At 40.7% G+C, this 21,523-nt stretch overlaps 1 long non-coding RNA gene across 2 annotated transcripts in view; it reads right to left on the bottom strand.

The window, feature by feature from the left end:
- LOC142487093 (uncharacterized) overlaps nt 1–21,523 on the bottom strand; it is a 106,884-nt gene that overhangs the window by 68,055 nt on the left and 17,306 nt on the right. For both annotated transcript variants that reach the window (XR_012799137.1, XR_012799138.1), the window contains exons 3-4: nt 14,984–15,162; nt 9,156–13,520 (exon numbers count right to left, since the gene is read on the bottom strand). This is a non-coding gene — a long non-coding RNA (uncharacterized LOC142487093). The remainder of the gene's footprint in view (nt 1–9,155; nt 13,521–14,983; nt 15,163–21,523) is intronic.

The raw sequence follows: 21,523 nt of genomic DNA, 5'->3' as shown, positions 1-21,523 counted from the left end.
ACCTCTGACAACAAGATCAACAGCTGAAGAAATGTTTAATTTGATTGATAATTAGATCAATCAAAATGGCATTGAATGGAAGAAATGCGTGGGACTGAGTAGCGATGGAGCACGCGCAATGGCAGGTGCTCGTACTGGACTTTTTCTGAGGATCAAAGCCGTAGCACCGGACTGTGTATGGGTGCATTGTAGCATTCACATAGAAGCATTGGCCGTCAAAAAAATGCCGTTGCTTTTAACTGCAACTATGCAAGTGTAACGCCTGTATGCCCGCAGACCTGGCCAGTCCCCAGTAATGAGGTGGGTAAGGGTATAACACGCACCCACAGCAGTGAGGGCGTGCCCGGAGTGTGGTAATTGCGTTGCCAGGCGAGTAAGGGTTAACGTTATACTTGATGAATCCGGGGTGCCAGATGTCGGAAGGTAATGTCCAAAAGCCAGAGTTCAGGGGTTGGAGAGAGCAGCGTAGTGATGTCCGAAAGCCAGGGTTAAAGAGCAGGAGAAGGCAGCGTAGTGAAGTCCAAAGCAGAGTTCAAGTTCAAACCAAAGGAATCCAAATAGGGGCAGGGACAGGAACCAGAGCTGAAACAGACAAGGGAGCTGGGCATAGACACTGACAGGAGCTACAGGAAAGCTATGGAGAGCAAAGACTGAGAGGACAGAGTGGGGTTCTATGGGAAGAAGGGCCAATGGGAGTGAGGGGTGGAGCAGAGGCTATAGGTCTGTGAGAGCAGGGGAGGAGACAGGGAGGTAATCCAGGGTAATAGCCTGCAACCGACGGGGGCGGAGCCAGTGCCTGGGAACGGCTGATAACTAGAGCGGGTGCGCGCGCCTTCTGTAAGATTGTTATGCGCGCGCACCGTGCGTGTACCAGGGCGTGAGGGGTGTATCGCGGAGGAGGTTTCTGGCAAGAGAGGCAAAAGGGAAGGAGAAGTGGAGGAGCCAGTTTCGGTAAGGGCTGGGATGACGGAGGCACGCCGAGGGGCACGTGTCCCATGGCAAGTGACAAGCGATCGGGAGCGCGCACGCTCAGTGTGGGAGCCGCGCGTGTGCCCTGAACGTGTGCCTGGGCGTGCAGACCGTGCCGCGGAGGAACGGCTCGGAGGAGAGTGGGGACGTAGGGAAGAGGGACAGCTAGCCACCATGGGACCTGGGGTGACGGGGACACGCTGGGAAGCGCGAGTCCCCCGATCCGTTACAGCAAGAGTGTGTAAGATTTATAAACTTTATAAAATCTCGTCCACTAAATTCAAGAATATTCTCTGCGTTGTGCAAAGAAATGGGGAGTGAACATGAACATCTTCTTTTACACTGCGAGGTGCGATGGCTATCAAGAGGGAATGTTTTAAAAAGACTTATTGAAATGAAGGAAGAAGTTTTAATGTTTGTAGACCAACATCCCTCAACGGCTAGGGATGTCATATTTGAATTCAAAGGCAGTTTTCATGATGTCAATTGGGTAATTAAGGTAGCCTACCTTTGTGACATTTTTGATTTTTTAAATATTTTAAAGCTGACATTACAAGGTAGCAATGTAACTGTATTTAAAGTGCAAGAGCAGGTGGAAGCTGCAACGAAAAAACTCGATTTGTGGTCCCGTCGTGTGGAAGCAGGGAATTACAAAGCTTTTACAAAGCTAACAGAATTACAAAAAGAGTATAACATGAGTTCCATGCCGGATGAGATTCCAGCTGCTATCAAGGAACATCTGCTAGGACTGGAGACAAGTATGAAGGAATATTTTCCCCCAATCAACAGCAACAAAGCATGGATAAGGAACCCTTTTACAGTGAACGTAGAATCCGACACAGAATTGCAGGATTCAGATATTGATTTTATAATTGAACTGTCGTGTGATACGGCACCCAAAGACATCTTCGACAGAATACCACTGATGGATTCTTGGCTGTCTTGTCGTCAGGAGTACCAGTTTTAGCAGAAAAGGCAATAACATTTCTCATGCCTTTTGTCACAACCTATAAGTGTGAAGCAGGCTTTTCAACATTGGTTTTCCTAAAAAAATAAATATAGAAACCGATTGGAAGTCGAACCGGATCTAAGAATAAAGTTATCACCTTTTTTTCCAAACCTGAAGTTTCTAGTTAACAAGAAACAGCATCACACTTCTCATTATTAATGTATTGGTGTTAGTTTGATTTATTCATATTTATTAAGAGTAAATGCTTTTTTATTATAATATATGAAAACTGTAAGGACATTCATATCTGTTTTATTTTACCTATAGGCCAGTATAGGCGATAAAATTTTTAGTGGGTCACGAAGGAGAAGTATAAAAATAACCGGGCCACGGAAAAAAAAAGTTTGGGAAACGCTGCTCTAGATAGCGACAAAAGGCTGTGTTTACCCTCTTAGGTCAGCATTAATTAATCGTCATTTATCATTAATCGTCAGCATTAATATGTGATTTAAAACTCAGGTTCTTTGTGTATGTGTTAAACATTCAGCACTGTTACATGCAGTACCTATACGCCGCCACCACCACCATTCCGAGCTACCACTAGCGTCCTATGGTTGCCACGGCAACCATAGACACGTATAAAGGGGCCGACAGGGACGCGTCTACGCCCACCCTCGAAGTCGCGTTAGGCGATGAAACGTATGTCGGGTCATAGCCGACATGGTGCTATTAATTACTTTTAACTATGCCTCTACCTGAGGGATCTTTGAACTAACCTGATTTGTATGTCAGAACTTTTGCTGCTATGTACCAAGTTACTAAGAAGTGTGTCTCCTATACGTATACCAGTGTGATCAACATATTAGTTAGTCTCACTGCTATTAGCTGCTTATACTTACTCTGTTTAGTATCCGTTATTGGGGTGAGCCGCGGGGAGATGTATCCGACGGCAGAGACCGATCGATACACAGAGTGACCACGTGACTCTGCGTGAGTCCTACCGGCATCTTGAAGTTACCAGTTGAAACAGTAATACCTTGTAGCAACCCTCTTATTCTGCATTGCTCGCACTGCACTGCATATCGCAATAACACTATACAACTGCTCTTACTTACCCTGCTGGTCATCCGGTACAGGGGTTAGCCGGAGGGGGGTGTACCCGGCACCTGACGCCGATCGATACTTAGAGCAATCACGTGAACTCACGTAAAACTTCACGGGTATCCAAAGGGCACTGTAATAATAAGAGAATATGCAATAGCAACTCACCCTTGCTCTGCACTGCTCGTAGCATATTGTTATTCAGCGGATATCACTGTATACCACCATAGCACTTACAGTGTTCCTCAAGCTGCTTCATTATACAGCATTTGGAACGTGAACTTGCACAGACATCCACAGTGCTCCGGCTACAATTGGAATAAACAGTAGCGTTCTATCTTCGCTCTGTAGTGATCTCAGCATACTATTATCCGGTATTTACCCAAATATTAACAGTGTTCCCCAAGCTGCCTTAGTATACACCACACTGATCGCGCAGTCCCATATATGTCCTAAGGGCTCAACAGAAATAAAGAGAAACTATTTATCCTTGCTCTGCATTGCTCTCAGCAAATCATTACCCTAAGGATATAAGAATATACTACCATATGACACAATTATTATATACAGTGTTGTTTCAAGACCAATCACACACTATACCGATCATGTGATTAGCAGCAGAGTTATCCTACATATTAACATACGTCTCACAGTGAACTCACAGCATCACTACAGTAGACTAGGCATTATGGAGTCTACTTACTATATTAATAGTGAACATTTCTCCTTTAGCTGAATACCTACACCGATGCAGGAGCCTACCTAAAGATTCCTTTAGTATGCCACAGGCATTTATAAGAGCAGCTGGGTATTTATCTATGCTACCTGTGATAGGCGTAGTCACGAAGTGAATTCACACTTCACATCACACTACCTAATTAGCTATAGCAGTTTGATACAGTTATGTCCTATTAATCTGTACCTACTATATAGGTGATCCATAGGATATAGCACCACTACAAGGTCACAACTTATGCACATTACCACGGGTATACGATATAGGCAGTACCTACATTCATACACCCTCTACTCATTAGTATTATCAGTTCTGTACATGTTTTCACTTAAGGTATACTTTAACACAATCTTACCTTATAGACCTAGCAGTCATCTATTAGTAGATCTCTTATAGTTATCTGATACATTATCAGATCCATTTATGGTGGAACATCTCCTCTTACACACTCTGGGCAAATTAATTGATATATTAATATCTCTCCCCCGACGATCTCTACAAGAGGACCTTGTTCTAGTTCTGAATTTACCAGATAAGCACCATACAATTGCATATACTTTTATGCCTTTCACCTAGGTCTAACTGATCCCATACACTCTCCAGATAGAGGCTAGTTTCTCTCTAATTTTAGAGATTTAGGTCAATTCACGGTTTTATTAATTTATTTGTAATAAAGTTATTTTAAATGTTTGTTTAGTCGCACATTCTGGACCATGATTTAATACCACTCTGGTCTGCGGTGCGCTATCATTTGGGATCTTCTGTGTACTCTGTACACACTTTTTGATATATTCTACTCACTCCCAGGCAGCATGCGACCATTCTATTCTTTGGGAGCTTGAGCGACGTAACACATATCTCGCCATAGGTATATTAAACAGTAACAGGCTAGTATAGAGTAAAAGTAATAAAAGGAACAGTTTATAATAGTAGGGACCAAGAGACTAGGGTGAAGAAGGAAAGCTAATGTTAATAACAAGAAGTGTACCTCCTCAAGTGTCCGGCGAGGGATGAGAAGAAGATGTTATACTGTATGTGTTTGAAGTATAAATAAAGTCTATTTTTGTTCAAAACTACAAAACTTTGGCGCCCATCTTTTAACATCTGGACACATGCCAAGCCCGCAAGAACCATCATTTTGGACTACGGTATGCACCTTGAGATGCTTTATCACATGTATGTGTGTGTGTGTATATATATTATATATATATGAAACATGTCTGTGAGTGGGTTTACTGACTTTGCATCTCCCAAGTCCTTGCTTAAAAGCTGTGTTTAAAGCAGCATGCATTGACTAAGGGTTGCTCATGTAATGTGAGCATGAGATAAAAGGTGGCACTGTGTGCTCATTTGCATGTAATTTCCCAGAATCCCTTGCTGCAGTGGAAGTGCTGTGTGCTGGGTGATAATGGTAAAAGACAGGGTTGCAGACCTGTCTAAGACATGCAAATGAATATACAGGAATATTTACAGTTGCGCGATATATATATATATATATATATATACACATACACACACATACATATATACAGTGGTCGACAAATCACCAAAAATCTACTCGCCACCTAGTACCACACGTGTGCTGCTTGGGCCAATAGGATCTCGCCACGATATTAAATGCACTCGCCCGGGGCGTGCAAATGTATAGGTTTGTCGAACACTGTGTGTGTGTGTGTGTGTGTGTGTGTGTGTGTGTGTGTGTGTGTGTGTGTGTGTGTGTGTGTGTGTGTGTGTGTGTGTGTGTGTGTGTGTGTGTATATATATATATATACACACACACATATATATGAAACACAAAGTATTTATACGTATTTATACTTCTGACTTCAGCATTACTCTGCTTATTGTGGGACTCATGCCATTATAGATCTGTATCTGTTTTGAACACTTTCAGGATTTTAGCAGCACATAGGAGCTTATGCCTATTATGCACAGAATAAACAATCTCCCTATGTTTATATTTACTGCTATCCTTTGACCTACTGTTCACCCCCCATTTCATCATTTACGTGTGTTAGTATTGTGTAATATACAGGGAGTGTCACTGTTCCATCAGGTTCTTACAATTAACTGGCCGGTCACAGTGGTGGGAGGCTAATTGTATGCCTCTACACCCTGCAAGTTATAGTGAATACCGGTATTTATCCCTTCAGCGTTTGGCTATCAGAGGTTCATTAATAATGTAATTACTTTGGTGTCAGCTACATTTATTCTATTATACTGAATACTGAGGATTGGTTTAACTTTTGAGTGTTTTCTTGTGATGTTTAATACATTCTGATATTTTTTGTATATCAGAATGCTTTCGTTGGGATACTTTGTTTCTTTTTTCGTGTGCATATACAAAAAATATCAAAATGTATTAAACATCACAAGAAAACACTCAAAAGTTAACCCAATGCACAGTATCGTGTGTGTGTGTGTGTACACACACACACACACACACACACACACACAAAAATGAATAGACAAAATACTGTTCTGTGGCTAACTAAATTCTTTTATTCGTGCGAGCTTTCGAGATACACTGATCTCTTCTTCCGGCGGTGTTACAATGGATAACGCAAGCAAGGGTTTTACTTAAAAACAGTGCATCTTGGAATGTTATCTGTGCTTATCCCTCCCCCGTGTGTAGATGCGATTTAGGACTAGGTGTTGTCACCTATAAAAGCATTTTGTTAGCCACAGAACGGTATAGTCTATTCATTTTTGATTATTAAGCTCAGCTAACACGGTACAGATACACATACATACATATATATATATATATACACATACATATATATATATATATATATACATATATACATATATATACATACATATATATATATATATACAGCTAAACCCCGTTATAACGCGCCTCGCTATACCGCGAATCGGTTATAACGCGGTCTGAGCATGGCTCCCGAATTGAAAGCCTCCATTTTGCCGGCTTACCTGCATCTCAAATTTTCCATTTTGCCGCCTTACACTCTCCTCTTACAGCTCATCTATCTCCTCTTCCTGCTGTCCACATGCTCATCTCTCTGCCCGTCGTGTGCCATCGGGGTTTTTTTTTTCTTCAAACATTCAATTCAATGCTTTATTGACTACCAGACACAGACACAAATAAACATTAATACATTTTGTACAAAACACATGCAGGGATTGAACTCGGGACCTTCTGATACCAATGCCTTGCCTCTTACCTCTACACCATAGGCTTGGTGTGACAAGACAGAACCTATAAATATATTTATCCTCTACAACACAAGGTACATGTTAATGTGAAATCTTAAGTCTATTTCTAGCTGTCTATGACATCACACAGTTCTGTGGTCTAGTGGAAGAACTTCTTACCAACATATGCAAGGGTCCTGGGTTCAATTCCTGTATGAAATGGTATAATTAACTTTTTTAATAAATTATTATTTTAATTATGTTGTATAATTTATAAATATATAATTCTTTATTATTCGTTATTAAATAATAATTATTCATTAATCAATAATGATGTATTAATAATAATTCATTATTAATCATTCTTTATGATTATGTATTATTAATAAGTATGATTATTAATTATTATTAACAGTTAACTAATTAATAATTATTACTAAATACTTAATAATAATAATTAATACTTACTTATTAATGAAACGTATTAATACTTACTAATTATTAATAGTTAACTTAATTATTAACAACAATTATTAATACTTACTAATTATTAATAGTTATTAAGTATTAATAAGTTTTATTAATAATTAAGTATTAATAATTATTATTACTAATTGGGTATTAATAATTATTAGGTATTAGTAATACTTATTAATTAGTCAAAATTATTAATTGTTAATGATAATTAATAATCATACTTATTAATCATAATATAATTAATAATAGTATTATTAATTAATAATTATTTTAAAAAAATATTAATAATACTTAATACATAATTATTAATTAATTATTAATTAGTTAATTAACTGCTAATAATAATTAATCATCATACTTATTAATAATACATAATTAATCATAAAGAATGATTAATAATGAATTATTATTAATACATCATTATTGATTAATGAATAATTATTACTTAATAAAGAATAATAAAGAATTATATATTTATAAATTATACAACATAATTAAAATAATAATTTATTAAAAAAGTTAATTATACCATTTCATACAGGAATTGAACCCAGGACCCTTGCATATGTTGGTAAGAAGTTCTTCCACTAGACCACAGAACTGTGTGATGTCATAGACAGCTAGAAATAGACTTAAGATTTCACATTGACATGTACCTTCTGTTGTAGAGGATAAATATATTTATAGGTTCTGTCTTGTCACAGCAAACCTATGGTGTAGAGGTAAGAAGCAAGGCATTGGTATCAGAAGGTCCCGAGTTCAATCCCTGCATGTGTTTTGTACAAAATGTATTAATGTTTAATTGTGTTTGTGTCTGTGTCTGGTAGTCAATAAAGCATTGAATTGAATGTTTGAAAAAAACAATGGCATACGACGGCAAGAGAGCAGAGAGATATGAGCACGTGGACAGCAGGAAGAGGAGCGCACTGGTAAGGCGGCAAAATGGAGGAGATTTAAATCTGTAATGAGGAAGCTCCAGAGCTGATGCCGGTGAAATTTTAACGCGACCCCGGTTGTAACGCGGTCTTTGGGTTGTGGACCCCAAGGACCGCGTTATAACGGGGTTTAGCTATATATATATATATATATATATATATATATATATATACATATATATACACACACACATATATATATATACATATATACATATATATATACATACATATATATATATACATACATACATATATATATATACATACATACATATATCAGACAACCCATACTGATGAAATTTTTTAACCGTAAAGACAATTGTGAATAGATCTTTCTCCGTTTGTGCATAGTTCTGCTCAGCACTTCTCAGGGTTTTGGATGCATATTAAATTGCTTTGCTCTTTTACATAAGACATGCCCAAGTCCATCTTTAGGTGCATCAGCATGAACTTCCACTGGTTCTTTTGGGTCAAGGAAAATTGGAACTGGTGCACTTGATATTGCATAATTTAACTGCTGAAAGGCTTGCTGCTTATGCTCCAGGTGCCATTGTCAGTCCATATTTTGCAGAGCAAATGTTTTATTTATAAAAATGTTTTCCAGGAAGTAATACATTGAACTCAATGTATTACTTCCTGGAAAACACCTCTCGTTTTAAAGTATGTCCTGGTTACAGTTATAACAATACATGGTTACATTAAATTAACAGGGATATACAGTCAATTCCCAGACATTTCATGGACAGATAGAGTTGGAAAATTGGGTGCAGGGGATAAAAGGGCTGGTGAGTTTCAGATTGAAATAGAGAAGCTTTAACATTACCAAACATCAGCGGATGGCAGCAAACGGCTCACACTCCTTTACTTGCCCTTTGGCTGCGCCAAAGGCTGTCCGCCTTTGGGGCAATGTAGATGTACACTGAAGGTATTCAGATTGAATGCTGTTGTGGATTCAAAGTCCTTTGTCCTCTTGGTTCATGAACATTCCAGTGGGTGGGGTTTACGTCGTCCCACACAGTACAAGCAAATGTTAACACTTAGCATGGTGGTTCTGTGCAGAGGGGAGCAGCTCTTGGGTAACTCCATCAGGCTTCCGCCTTTGGGGCGACGCCCCCAAATGTACAGTTAGAGGTGCAGTTATACTTGCTAGATATCTTGTCATACCAAACAATCTTTGCAGACTTTCCTTGTCAGTAGGCGATGGCATATCAGTGATCGCTTTCACCTTGGCATTATTGGGTATTTCACCATCTCTGGAAAGAATGTGCCCCATATAGTGCACCTTACCGATTTGGAATTGAAGTTACTCCTTGTTAAATTTCACATGCAGCTTACGTGCCCTGTCCATTACTCGAGTAGGACATCATGCTTCTCTTTAGTGTTGATATCAATAATCATGTCATCAGCTCTTATATGAACATCTTCGATGTCTCACAACGATTAAAAAAAAAAAAAAAAAAAAATCTGCTGAAAAACTACCCTAGCTGACTTAATGCCAAATGGAAGTCTGTGGAATTTGTATCTGCCCCAAGGTGTGTTAAAGATACATAGGTCAGGAGATACACTGTCAAGCTTTATTTGACAATAACCACCTTTCTCATCTGGGATTGTGAACATTGTTTAGCCTGCTAGGTTGCTTTTGGTGTTGGAATAGAAAAGTGCTCTCTTGAAATAGCCTTATTGAGATCTCTGGGTTCCAAACTGAACCGCAGATTTCCCCAATGTTTTTTTTTTTTTTTGCTCAATGATAACTAGACTATTAGGGTTAGACTATTCACCCATGCTGCAGGGTTAATGACCTTGCTGGTTATGCCCTGTTGTAGAATATCATCAATAGTCTGTTATAATATGTCTGTAACAGCATACGGACAGCCATGCATTACTGGAGGTACCGCTATGGTGTGTACCTGGAAATTGTCCCAGACCCTCAAATACATGCTTGTACAGTTCAATAGTTGATCTTTAGTGGTGGGTGCATCCTTAGTGAGTTCAGACTTTTTTTTTAACTAAATCTATCTGCACACAGGCTTGCTTTCCTAAGAGAGGAATATCTTAAACATGTGTAACCCAAAAACTCAAGGCAGCCATTTTGTGGTGAGCTTGTGTGTGGAGTGTTACAATCCCTTCAGGCTTAATGAGTTCTCCACCATAGGCATTACAACACTATCTTAATAATATTTTTTTTTAAATCCAAGACTTGCAACCAGCAGTGTCCACAACCCTGATAGGTTTGCCCTTGTTTGTGTTGGGAAACCTGGCCTTGCACATTTTGACAAAATGATTTTCATTTTTGCTTTTGTTACACTGCATCATATGCAAGACAAGCTTCAGGGTGGTGTATTCTACCACATCAGCTGCATGGACTTGTACAAGTAAATGGGTCACGTTTCTCGCCTGCAACCGATTCACCTGCACTGTAGTATACTGCATGCTTTGTGTTTTGAGTTTTAATTTGCACAGCATGTGTGCTAGTTTCTATGGAGGTACCAGCCATACAGTAGCTGTGGTTTGAGTCCTAATGATTTCCTTTGCAAATTTCAATGTGCAAAAAAAGCCATTTCTAAAGTTAGATCTAATTTCCAGCTATTTTTCATTCAAACATATATCTACTATACTAACAATCTTGTCTCTCAGGCACATTCCTGAACTCATAGGGAGCTGCTCTTTGTTTTCAGTGACAATTTTGGCTTTGCTCTGGCTTTCCTCATAGGTGTGAATACAAAACTGGTGCCTTTCAAAAACAAAATTTTGGTATCAAAATAAGCTTTACATGCCTACATCACTGTTTGAATTGTATTTGCTGCTTTTTTAGGACAGTTGCATATACTAAACAAGCTCACTTGATTTGTAAAAGAAAGACTTCTGTGTGCTGAAAAGTATGAAGTCAGAGTGTTGGCTGACATCTAGGGATTTTCAGTTTTGTACAGTGTCTTAATCAGTTCATTGAAAATTGCAACACAGCTGGAAAACTTTTATTAGTAAAGTTAGTCTGGGTCTTTAAGATGTTGGTCTTGAATATTCTGTGTGTTTGTGCAAATCACATAATCTCTTCAGTAACAAAATCATATTATTATTCCTTTCTAGTATCTTCTATTTGGACATTGTCATGTGGTCCAGAGTTTTAGAAATGTTCTACCCACATTCTTCATAGCAAGAACACCTCAAAAGTATAATTGTAAAGAAAGAACTTTGAAATCTGTGCATTAATAACGTGTCACTAAACTGGCTCATCAGCTTTCATTTACCTGGCCCATCAGTCTCATTGCCAATAGGCAGATATCTAGAATAACGGCAGATTAATAATATCTGCTGAATAAAATCCTGCATATGTAATACATTTTTTGGCATTCATTAGAACAAGATAATTTTAGCTTTAGCTGATATTTTGGTGTGTATTTGTCTTATCAAGTTATTGAGTTAACAAGCTACACCAGGGGTCTGCAACCTTTCAAGCAAGGGCCTATTTTTGTTTTTTTTCTACAACCAAAATATTTTGAGAGCCCCAGCACATTCATGAATGTTAGTTTTGCCATGTGCTATTGATCCAAAGATTGAGGGAAGCCCAAATACGTATTTCTTCAGTCGACTATAGGTGTCCGGCGGACAATTCCAAATGTCAAAAACAAACGGTTCTTCGTCCATTTTAGATCGGTTGTGATGTAGCGCCAAGGTAGATTTCTAGCTTTCCAGCTGCTCAAGGTCATCTCCACGGTCTTTCAATTTTAAATTCCACAAATCTTAGGCCCACATGTCCGGCAATTCGAGTTAAAATTGTGCTCGATGAATTACAGCAAACGCTGACAAATTAAATTTGGAAATGTCTGCTTTAAGGGGTTTCAACAGAAATAACAAAGTTGCCTTTTCCTCTCTGAACTCTTAAATTCGCCCTGTAAATGCAGCTTACATGTTGACAATGGTTTCTGCAAGGAAGTTAAGATTAATGTCAGTCATTTGTTTGTTATTGCTTCAAGTTTAGGAAATGCACCAATGTGCCTTTCTGTATGTCCCTTGCAAACAAAGCCAAAATTGCCGTATTTACTTTTCCCTGTAGCTTCTGATTTTAGCACGTTTGAGTGAGAAGTTATATCCACCATGAAAGAGAATTTCTGTAACCAGTGAGGATCCGTTAGCACTGCATGTTCAGGTTCTTTCTCTTGCAGGAATGCCTTCACTTCCTTGAGACATGACGCAAAATGAATCCGCACTTTACCTCTGGAAAGCCATTGTACCTTGTTATGCAAGAGAAGATCGGAATACTGGCTGATAACTTCTTGAAGAAGCTCATAAAACTGCTGATCATTGAGACCTTTTGCCATTATTTTGTTGACAATCTTCAAGACTAAATCCATTACTTTTGATATCTCCTCTGGAAAGCTTTGTGCGCAAAGTATATCTTGATAATGAAACCCCTGTGTGCTTCCTTCATGCTCGTGCCCCATCCCGAGCAATAGAAATTAATCTGTTGATGTCAATTTCTTTTTGTTTCAAGCATTCAGTAACAGCAGATGCAATGTCTTCCTGCCGAGTTCGTTCTCTGAGCGGCAATAATACGATCAATTCTTCTTGAGGTCCTTGAGCATTAACATCTGCTGAGGAGGGCAACCTGTGCAATGTCGTCCACATCGCATGACTCATCGCAGGCAATAGAAAACCCTAGTGCTGAATTAATGTCACTAACCTGCTGGCTAGTTACATCTGTGGCCATCTTTACAGTTCTGCATTTCAGTCTTCGCAAATAGTGGCATCTTTCTTATTGTTTTAACTATTTCGGTTTTGTTTTAAACATTTCTGAATAGGTGCTCCGATGTTTTAAAGAACATTTAATGTAGTCTCCACCTGTGAATGGTTTTCCTCGTTTAACCATCTCTTGAGCTGCCACAAAACTAGCAGTAGTTGTATTACAGTACGTGACGATTTTACCAATGTAGCAAGTGTACACTGTGTTTGCGGTGCTTTGCGCTATAGCTCCTCTACAGCCTTTTTTCTTGCATCACCAGCTGTATAGATTCCGGCTAACGTTTTTAAGCATGTTTTTTATAAAAAGGTCTTTCTGGGTTTGACTTTTTATTGTTAGTTTGTCGTTGCAAATGAAGCGGGAGTCCAGCTTGATTCAATATAAAATGTATAAGATTCAGACCACTCTTTGAAATTCTCAATGTTCATCTTCTATCTTTGTAATTTCTCCAACCTTGGACAAAAAATGCAAAATAAATTAAAATATGCTTGGTCCTGCGTATTTATTTACTCTCTTATTCCCCAACTCCCTCTCTTATACCACCCCTCTCTATCCCCCCTCATTTTCCCCTCACTCAATCCTCCCTTGTTAAACTCGATTCTTCCCCTCCCACCCACACAATTCCTCCCATCCCCTCCCACCCAATTATCCCAAACCCCCCACTGACTTAAGCCCGGAAGAAGGCTCCCCGGAAGAAGTTCCCTTGTTGGAACGAAACGCGCGTCGGGATGACGTCATAGCGACGCCGGCTGTACTGCTGCAGTGTCAAACTCATAGGAGTTTGCTTACGTCCTGTAGATTAGCTTAAACCTTGATGTGGGCCACAGATGTGGATCCCACTAGCTAGAAACTAGGCATATTAGACCTTCTGCTGGCACTGGCTAGCCCTAAGTATATATACACAGCAGGGTTGTGATAACACCTTTCCCCCCCCCCTTGGAAGGAGCTGAAAAAAGTGTGAGTCCTGGCTATTAGTCTGGAGTCCCCTCATGAGGTTAACCACGGGGTATACTTACCTGCACCCACCTCCCAGCAGCGCTCCCATTGATCTGTCATCAGGGGGGTCCTTCCCTATCTGGGTTTGCATTTGGCTTCCTGTGTATGCAGCAGTGCTATGTACCTTACTGCAGCCTTGTAACACAGTGCTGCACTATTAATGCTCCCAGTGCCTGTGTATCACAATACCTATGTAGAGTGCACACTAGTTATTTCCCTGACAGGGTTATATACATTGTGCATCCACTATATCATTCTCACATTAGTATTGTGAGAATCCACAGTTTCTCTAATCTACTGTGCATCACACGAACTATGACACTACCTGGTCATCCAGAGTGAATGCACATCAGAACTGCGCAGTACACTTTTTAGGTTTTAAATACATTTGTTATGTTTGCATTTTTCAATTATCAATAAATAAAACTTTATTATTTTCATTAGTAGGGTTGAGTGCATCACATAGGGTTCTTTCCTCTCTCCTCCTATTCCCCTCCCACCCACACAATTCCTCCCATCCCCTCCCACCCAATTATCCCAAACCCCCCACTGACTTAAGCCCCACACCAATTCCTCCTCTTCCCCTCCCACTCAATTGTCACCCCACACAGTTCCACCCTTCCTCTCCCACCTAATTGTCCCTTGCTCCCCTCCACGCAATTCCCCTCCCACCCACTATTCCCCCCTTCCCCTCCCACTCAATTACCCCCACACACAATTCTTCCCTTTCCCTCCAACCCTCAATTACCCCCCACACTCCATTATCCTCCCCCCCCACAATTATCCCCCTCCACACACACACACACACACACAATTACCACCTCATACCTCCACAGTCAATTATCCCCCCCACACACAATTACCCTGTTCCCCTCCAACACCCCACACTCAATTATCCACCACCGAATGATCCCACATACTTCCAGCACATGGAGTAATTCTCAAGAGTTCTGGTTGCTCCCCAAGCTCTTCAATCGGAAGTCATGTAATCCTGGTCCAAGTCTGAGGTATCAGAAGATGACCCTGGCACTCCAGAAAGACGCTGTAGGCCCTGACTAACCTCCTCACGGGTGTTGTTGATGGAGCCAGCAGAGAAGCCCTGCAAGCAGAAGCGTATCTTTCAGGGGCAACCACACTCCTTTACCATGTCTATTTTGGCCTCCCAGACAGCTGAATTGCTGCTCCTAGCAGAAAAGGGTTAAAGGCCTCTAGTCTCACGTTGCGAGTGACACGTGATGTCCGTCAGGCCCAATGTCCGGCAGGGACAAGCAATACAATTTGTATTTTAAAGATACAATTATTGTCAGGGTTTGCAGTACAGAATGTGATATTTTTGTCACGTTTTGTAGTGCAATTAGGGTTGTCAGGTAATTTCACCAAAAAAACTGGACACAATGGTGAAAGGTGCGATGCGCTCGACACACACACACCTCTCTGTTTCATGCCGTTACATCCGCTCCTTGGCCCCACCCCCAGGCTCCTGACAACTCTTCCTGATTAGCTGTGCTGGGTAATGCAGCCAATCAGGATGGAGGAAGATGCCCAGCCCCCAAGCAACCGCCCTGCTCTCTCCCTGCTCAGGGAAATCCCATGGCTCCCCAAGCTGGTCAGGTCCCAATATACAGAAAGGTAATACCGGACACATACATGTCCAGTATTAATTCTAACATTTTACTGGACAGGACAGTCCGGTTCAATACTGGACATCTGACAACCCTACGTGCAATACATGATTTGGCTTTCCAATTTGTGCGTTTTTAGACAATATTGTAAACTGGATGAATCCTCAATTACGCAAATTTAAGATAAATATTTATTTAATGTGTTTCTTGCCCATTTCAACATGTATTTTTAACACTCAGATCAGTGTTCTCTCCATAACCAAAGGGGAAAACCTTTAAAATAAATGTTAGTTGACTAGCTTTAATTATCCAGCTTTCAGCTAGTAAGGTGTAGCTGTGCACATTGAGAGATCCCTCTTATTTATTTTCATTGAGTGATTTAATAATGGAGTCAGTTATTTCAGGGACAAACCATATAAAACTCTATTCTGTATGGTCACTGGTACTGCCTTAGTTAGCAGAGAAGAAAGTCCCTGCTGGATTTAAATGGGTGACAGAAGAAAATCTAACATTGGAAAAAGAAGTTGAGTCCCTAAGATGCAAAGTAAGGTACAATGGGCCATTTTTAATACATACTACTTAAGAGTACCTTTTATGAGCTATTTACTTGGATAGACCATAAGCGGCCTTACATCCTAGTCCCACAGTAAAATATGGCCTTACATGTCACATGTAGTTTAGCACTGCTTGCATATCTTTAGGCATTAGCTTTCAGTCAATATCCCAAAGCTGGAAACAGTGCAGTTATGTAATGCCAAATATCTATGGTAGGCTTTCAAAGTAGCACTGACACTTACTTAGTCTATAGTCATATTTCACATATGTTGCTGAGAAAGAAGCACGATACTTGACTATATTGAAAGTTATGCAAATTAGGCATTACCCCAATATTGCAAAAGCACAGAAAGATGTCTGTTAAGGTTAACAGATACCAAAAGATCAGGGCACAAACACAATCCAAACAAATAGGGAAGGGGGGTGTCCCTCTAACAGCGCATATGGCAGGAATAAGGAAAACACAGTAGTATGATATTGCAAATATATGTAATAGAGGTGAATGGATGGCAACTCACAAACATGAAATCTTTGACAGCAATGTGGTATAAAAATTGGTGTGTCTGACGTGGGGACCCTCCTCGTCCAAGGCTCAATCTTCCCTCAGACTTCAGTCTGTGAAGAGCAGTGCTCGTGGGTTGTAGAAAGTCCTTTATTCTCCTGTGTGCTGCTGCAGGAGCTGGCTCACTTGCTTCCTGGTCTCTGCTGCTCTGGTCCGTGGCGTCACTCGTGACAAAGCTGTGAGACCCGGATGTTCACTCCCAGTGAAGGAGAATGGAGGACGGACGGACTCTACAACCCTTACAGTCATCCTATGCGTTTCGTTCTACTAGGAACTTCCTCAGGGATAATTGATAGTTAATCATCAAGTTGATAATTGATAGATCCTTTTATTGCTGTTAGCTGTGATCTGACCCACAATAAACTTAATTTCTTATTATATATTGTATAACGTGATACATAATGAATATAAACAACACTTTAATATATTACATTACATGTAAAATATTTTTAACTAAATAATAAATAATTCAACCATTAATATATTGCACTCTTGTAGTATATACATCTCAACCCCGTTATAGCGTGATCCGCTACAACGCGGATCCGCTTATAATGCGCTCTGAGCGTAGCTCCCGATTTAAAAACATCTCCAAGTTTTTTTTTTTAGCGAAATGGCCGCCGCGTGACGACTTACCCAGTATCTGCAGTTCTCTCGCATCTGCTCTCTCCCTGCTTCATCAGGCTATGTCCATGTGCGCGGTACACATCTCCAAGTGTTTTGAATGAATTCATAGTTGATGAATGAATTAATATCTATGTCAATATTCAATCCATTCGGGTGTAAAGTGTTTAAATTGTAGATTCAAAAGGATTCTATTTTTGAAAGGTCAGTTAGCTTATTACCCCCTCTCCAATTGGAAGACACTAATTCTATTTCTAAATAGGATAGACCAGTGGAATCAGATCTGTGGTATTTTTTGAAGTGTAGCAACATTTAAAAAAGTCCTGCGGTCTGCTGATCATCGATCCACTCTTAGATTCTTTTTTTTGTTTTGTTACTTTTTATTTAACATTTTCAAGACAGGTTCACACGATATTTAACATGTTATGTCACTATGTTAATTTTTTTTCTTTAATGTTCAATTTGGTCGCTTTTGGTCTCTAAATCAGGGGTGCACAAAGTTTTTGGCATTCGCCCTCCTGCCTGGGAGCCCCAGCGTTCACCCCCCCCCCTGTTAAATCCCGGCATCAAATGATGTTGCTGGTCATGTGACGTCACGTCACATGACCTCACAACGTCATTTGACGCCGCGTTGCCAAAGACCCGGGTGGCAGCAGGTAAGGGACGTTACAGAGGCCTCACACCTCCCCCGGCATTTAAGTTAAATGCTTTGTGGAAGGGCACGGGGCTTCTGTAACCGCCACGTCCCCCCCCCTAGCAAATGTTGCGCTCCCCAGATTGCGCATCCCTGCTCTAAATGATCCCTGCTTCGGGGATTATCCAAATTTATAAAATTTTAACGTTTTTTTGCTTGGATTTGGGTAAGGATTGCCTTGGGTTAGCTTTCTATACTAGAGGAGCCTTAGAATAGTGCATCGAATTGGATGATTAGCAGATCGCAGGTCTTTTTTAAATGCAAAGCCTGTCAGTTTTGTAAAAATAAGTCAGATTCTATTTATTCCAACATAACGAACAAAAATTTCAAAATAAAACTATTTATAAATTGTAAATCAGATCATGTAGTATATCTACTACTCTGTCCCTGCGGTCTTCAATATGTAGGCAGAATTACAAAACTCCAAAGGGTACGAAAATTAGAACATATTAGAGACATAATTATGGGTTTAGAATCCCATCATGTTTTGCTACACTTCAAAAAATACCACAGATCTGATCCCACTGGTCTATCCTATTTAGGAATAGAATTAGTGTCTTCCAATTGGAGAGGGGGTAATAGGCTAACTGACCTTTCAAAAAGAGAATCCTTTTGAATCTGCAATTTAAACGCTTTACACCTGAATGGACTGAATATTGACATATTAATTAATTCATTAACTAATGGCTTTCCGCCACCCCCAAATCCCCTCCGCCTCTTTTTTTCCCATTGTAATGGTTCTTTGTATATTAATTGTATGGCTATACAGTACATTATACTCTCTCTTGGTTCTTATGAGTGCAGTATACCCATAACAAGTATATACTGCCATCTTGTGGTATATTTGTAATATTACAAGAGTGTGCAATATATTAATGGTTTATTTATTTTTTTAGTTAAAAACATTTTACATGTAATTTAATATATTAAAGTGTTGTTATTTATATTCATTATATATCACATTATAGAATATATAATGAGAAATTAAGTTTATTGTGGGTGAGATCACCAGATCACAGCTACCAGCATTAAAAGGATCAATAGACTAACAATCAATAATCCCTGAGGAAGTTCCTAATAGAACGAAACGCAAAGGATGACTGTAAGGGTTGTAGAGTCCATCCGTCCTCCATTCTCCTTCACTGGGAGTGAACATCCAGGTCTCACAGCTTTGTCACAAGTGACGTCACGGACAAGAGCAGCGGAGACCAGGAAGCATGTGAGCCAGCAAGTGAGCCAGCTCCTGCAGCAGCACACAGGAGAATAAAGGACTTTCTTCAGCCCACTAGGACTGCTCTTCACAGACTGAAGTCTGAGGGAAGACTGACCCTTAGAAAAGGAGGGTCCCCACGCCAGACCCACCAGTTTTTATACCACATTGCTGTCAAAGATTTCATGTTTGTGAGTTGCCATCCATTCACCTCTGACATATATTTGCAATATCACACTATTTTTGTTTTCCTTATTCCTGCCAGATGCGCTGTTAGAGGGACACCCCCTTTTCCCTATCCCTCCTTGCTTAATGTAAGCCATTGCCATTTCCTAGCACTATTTATTTGTTTGGATTGCGTTTGCACCCTGATCTTTTGGTATCTGTATTGTTTTTCGAGGCAAAGGACTTTGTCTAAATTTGGGAGCTGCACCACAGCATAATTATTTAATCACCTATCACTATTGCACCATTTAAATTGATTAATTTGCACTTATATTTTCCTTCACTTCTATGTTAAGGTTAATGCAGGGATTTAACATTACATTTTTAGGGTCTGCATCAGACGTCCTTAATGTCAGGTTATTGGAAAATAACGCACCGTTATGCTACAATAATGTGCCATTAAGCCCATGCTAATGAGATATAGAATGTGCATTATTTAAAGTAATAATCCCTGAAGAAGAGGGCATTACTGGCCAATAATGCTCTGGCTAGAAGAGTTGTAGGCCCGAGGAGGAGCAGAGGGACTTTAACCCAGCCAGGGCATTAACCTGTCCTGAGGGGATTATTTCTATTATAGGCTAAATGTAGGCTTTTTTCATAAATAGGTATACACAGGTCAAGAAGATTCTTAACCCCTTAGGTGCTCAGTAGAGAATAACGGGTGGTGCTGTAAGCCTTAGAAGAGGTAGTCACATAGAAATCACATCACACAGCTGTGTTAGAACAGCATAAAAGTATAACCTGATGTCTCTCCCAGCGGCTGGCTCAGGATGAGCTCCAAGATGCCGAGATGGAAAGACTCACGGTTGGTAGACGGTGTGGTGTGGAAGATGAAATAATGATCCTCTGTGCCTCGGATCCGTCTGCAGCGCTCGGCCAGAAGCAGAAGCAATGGCCCTGGTTCCCGTAGGGAGCGTGGATGTATCCGCCGCCAACCCTCCTGCAACAAGCCGGTCGCAGGGGGCGGTCACATGACCGGCGGCTCAGGCGTCGCTGCAGAATGACGAGGAGTAGCGTGGGATCAGCGTGTAGGCGCAGCACCAACCCGGCGTGCCTGCGGTGATTGTAGAGCGAGAAAAAATCTTCCCCCAACGGGACAGGTAGACGGCAGCACAGCAATAGATGAAGAGAGGCTGAGGTGAATTAAAAATAGACTTTATTCAGACATCGTGCTGTCAGGTCCTCTGACGCGTTTCGGTCCGGGGGACCTTTGTCAAAGAGTTCTTTAGCTGCACAAACAGCTACACCTGCTCGTTGAGCCCTGGACCTGTCACAGCCGCCGCGGAGGCCGTGCCCTGCTCCACCCCCCATGGGGGTTGGCTGATCCAGCATATATATGCTCACCAATGTTATAGGCACATTTTTGTTACCTGTGTTTACCCTTGCTGTTCCTGCTATGTCCCTGTCCTGTTGCTTTGTTCCAGTTTTGATCTTCTGTGTACCGTACCGGCTTCCTTTCACTACTCCGACCTCTGGCTCCTGATCTTGGCTATCTCGGACTCCTCGCTCCTCTCTAATCCTGACCTCGGCAAAAGTACCTTCTATGCTATCTTCTAAAGTACCTTCTATGTGTAGGATATCTCCTACGTTGAACTCGGCAAGTATAAAGACTACTCTGATCTCTATATCCCTGACCCGGCTGCCAAGACAAACCTACACTCCGGGCCTGTGGCTAGTGTTTGTTACTACTCCCATCTCAGTACCGAGGTCTCGTCTTGTTTGTGGCGAGCACAGCGTGACAGTATGCTCAGCCCTACAAACATAGACACCGCTGAGGTGGGAGATGTGGTGACGTCTCATGCCCCATGTTCTCTAAACTGGAGAAATATCTTGAGCAATCTGACCGTCGCCTAGACTCCCTACAGAAAGACCTCCAGACCCTCACAATACAAGTGCAACAATCTAGCACACCCACCATCTTGCCTCACACCATCTGAACCACGACTCGCCACGCCTAACCAGTACTGC

The sequence above is a fragment of the Ascaphus truei genome, chromosome 2 (genome assembly GCF_040206685.1).
Source record: "Ascaphus truei isolate aAscTru1 chromosome 2, aAscTru1.hap1, whole genome shotgun sequence".
NCBI lineage: Eukaryota > Metazoa > Chordata > Amphibia > Anura > Ascaphidae > Ascaphus > Ascaphus truei.
Note: the sequence above shows the minus strand (reverse complement) of the source record. Positions and strands in the feature narration are given on the sequence as shown.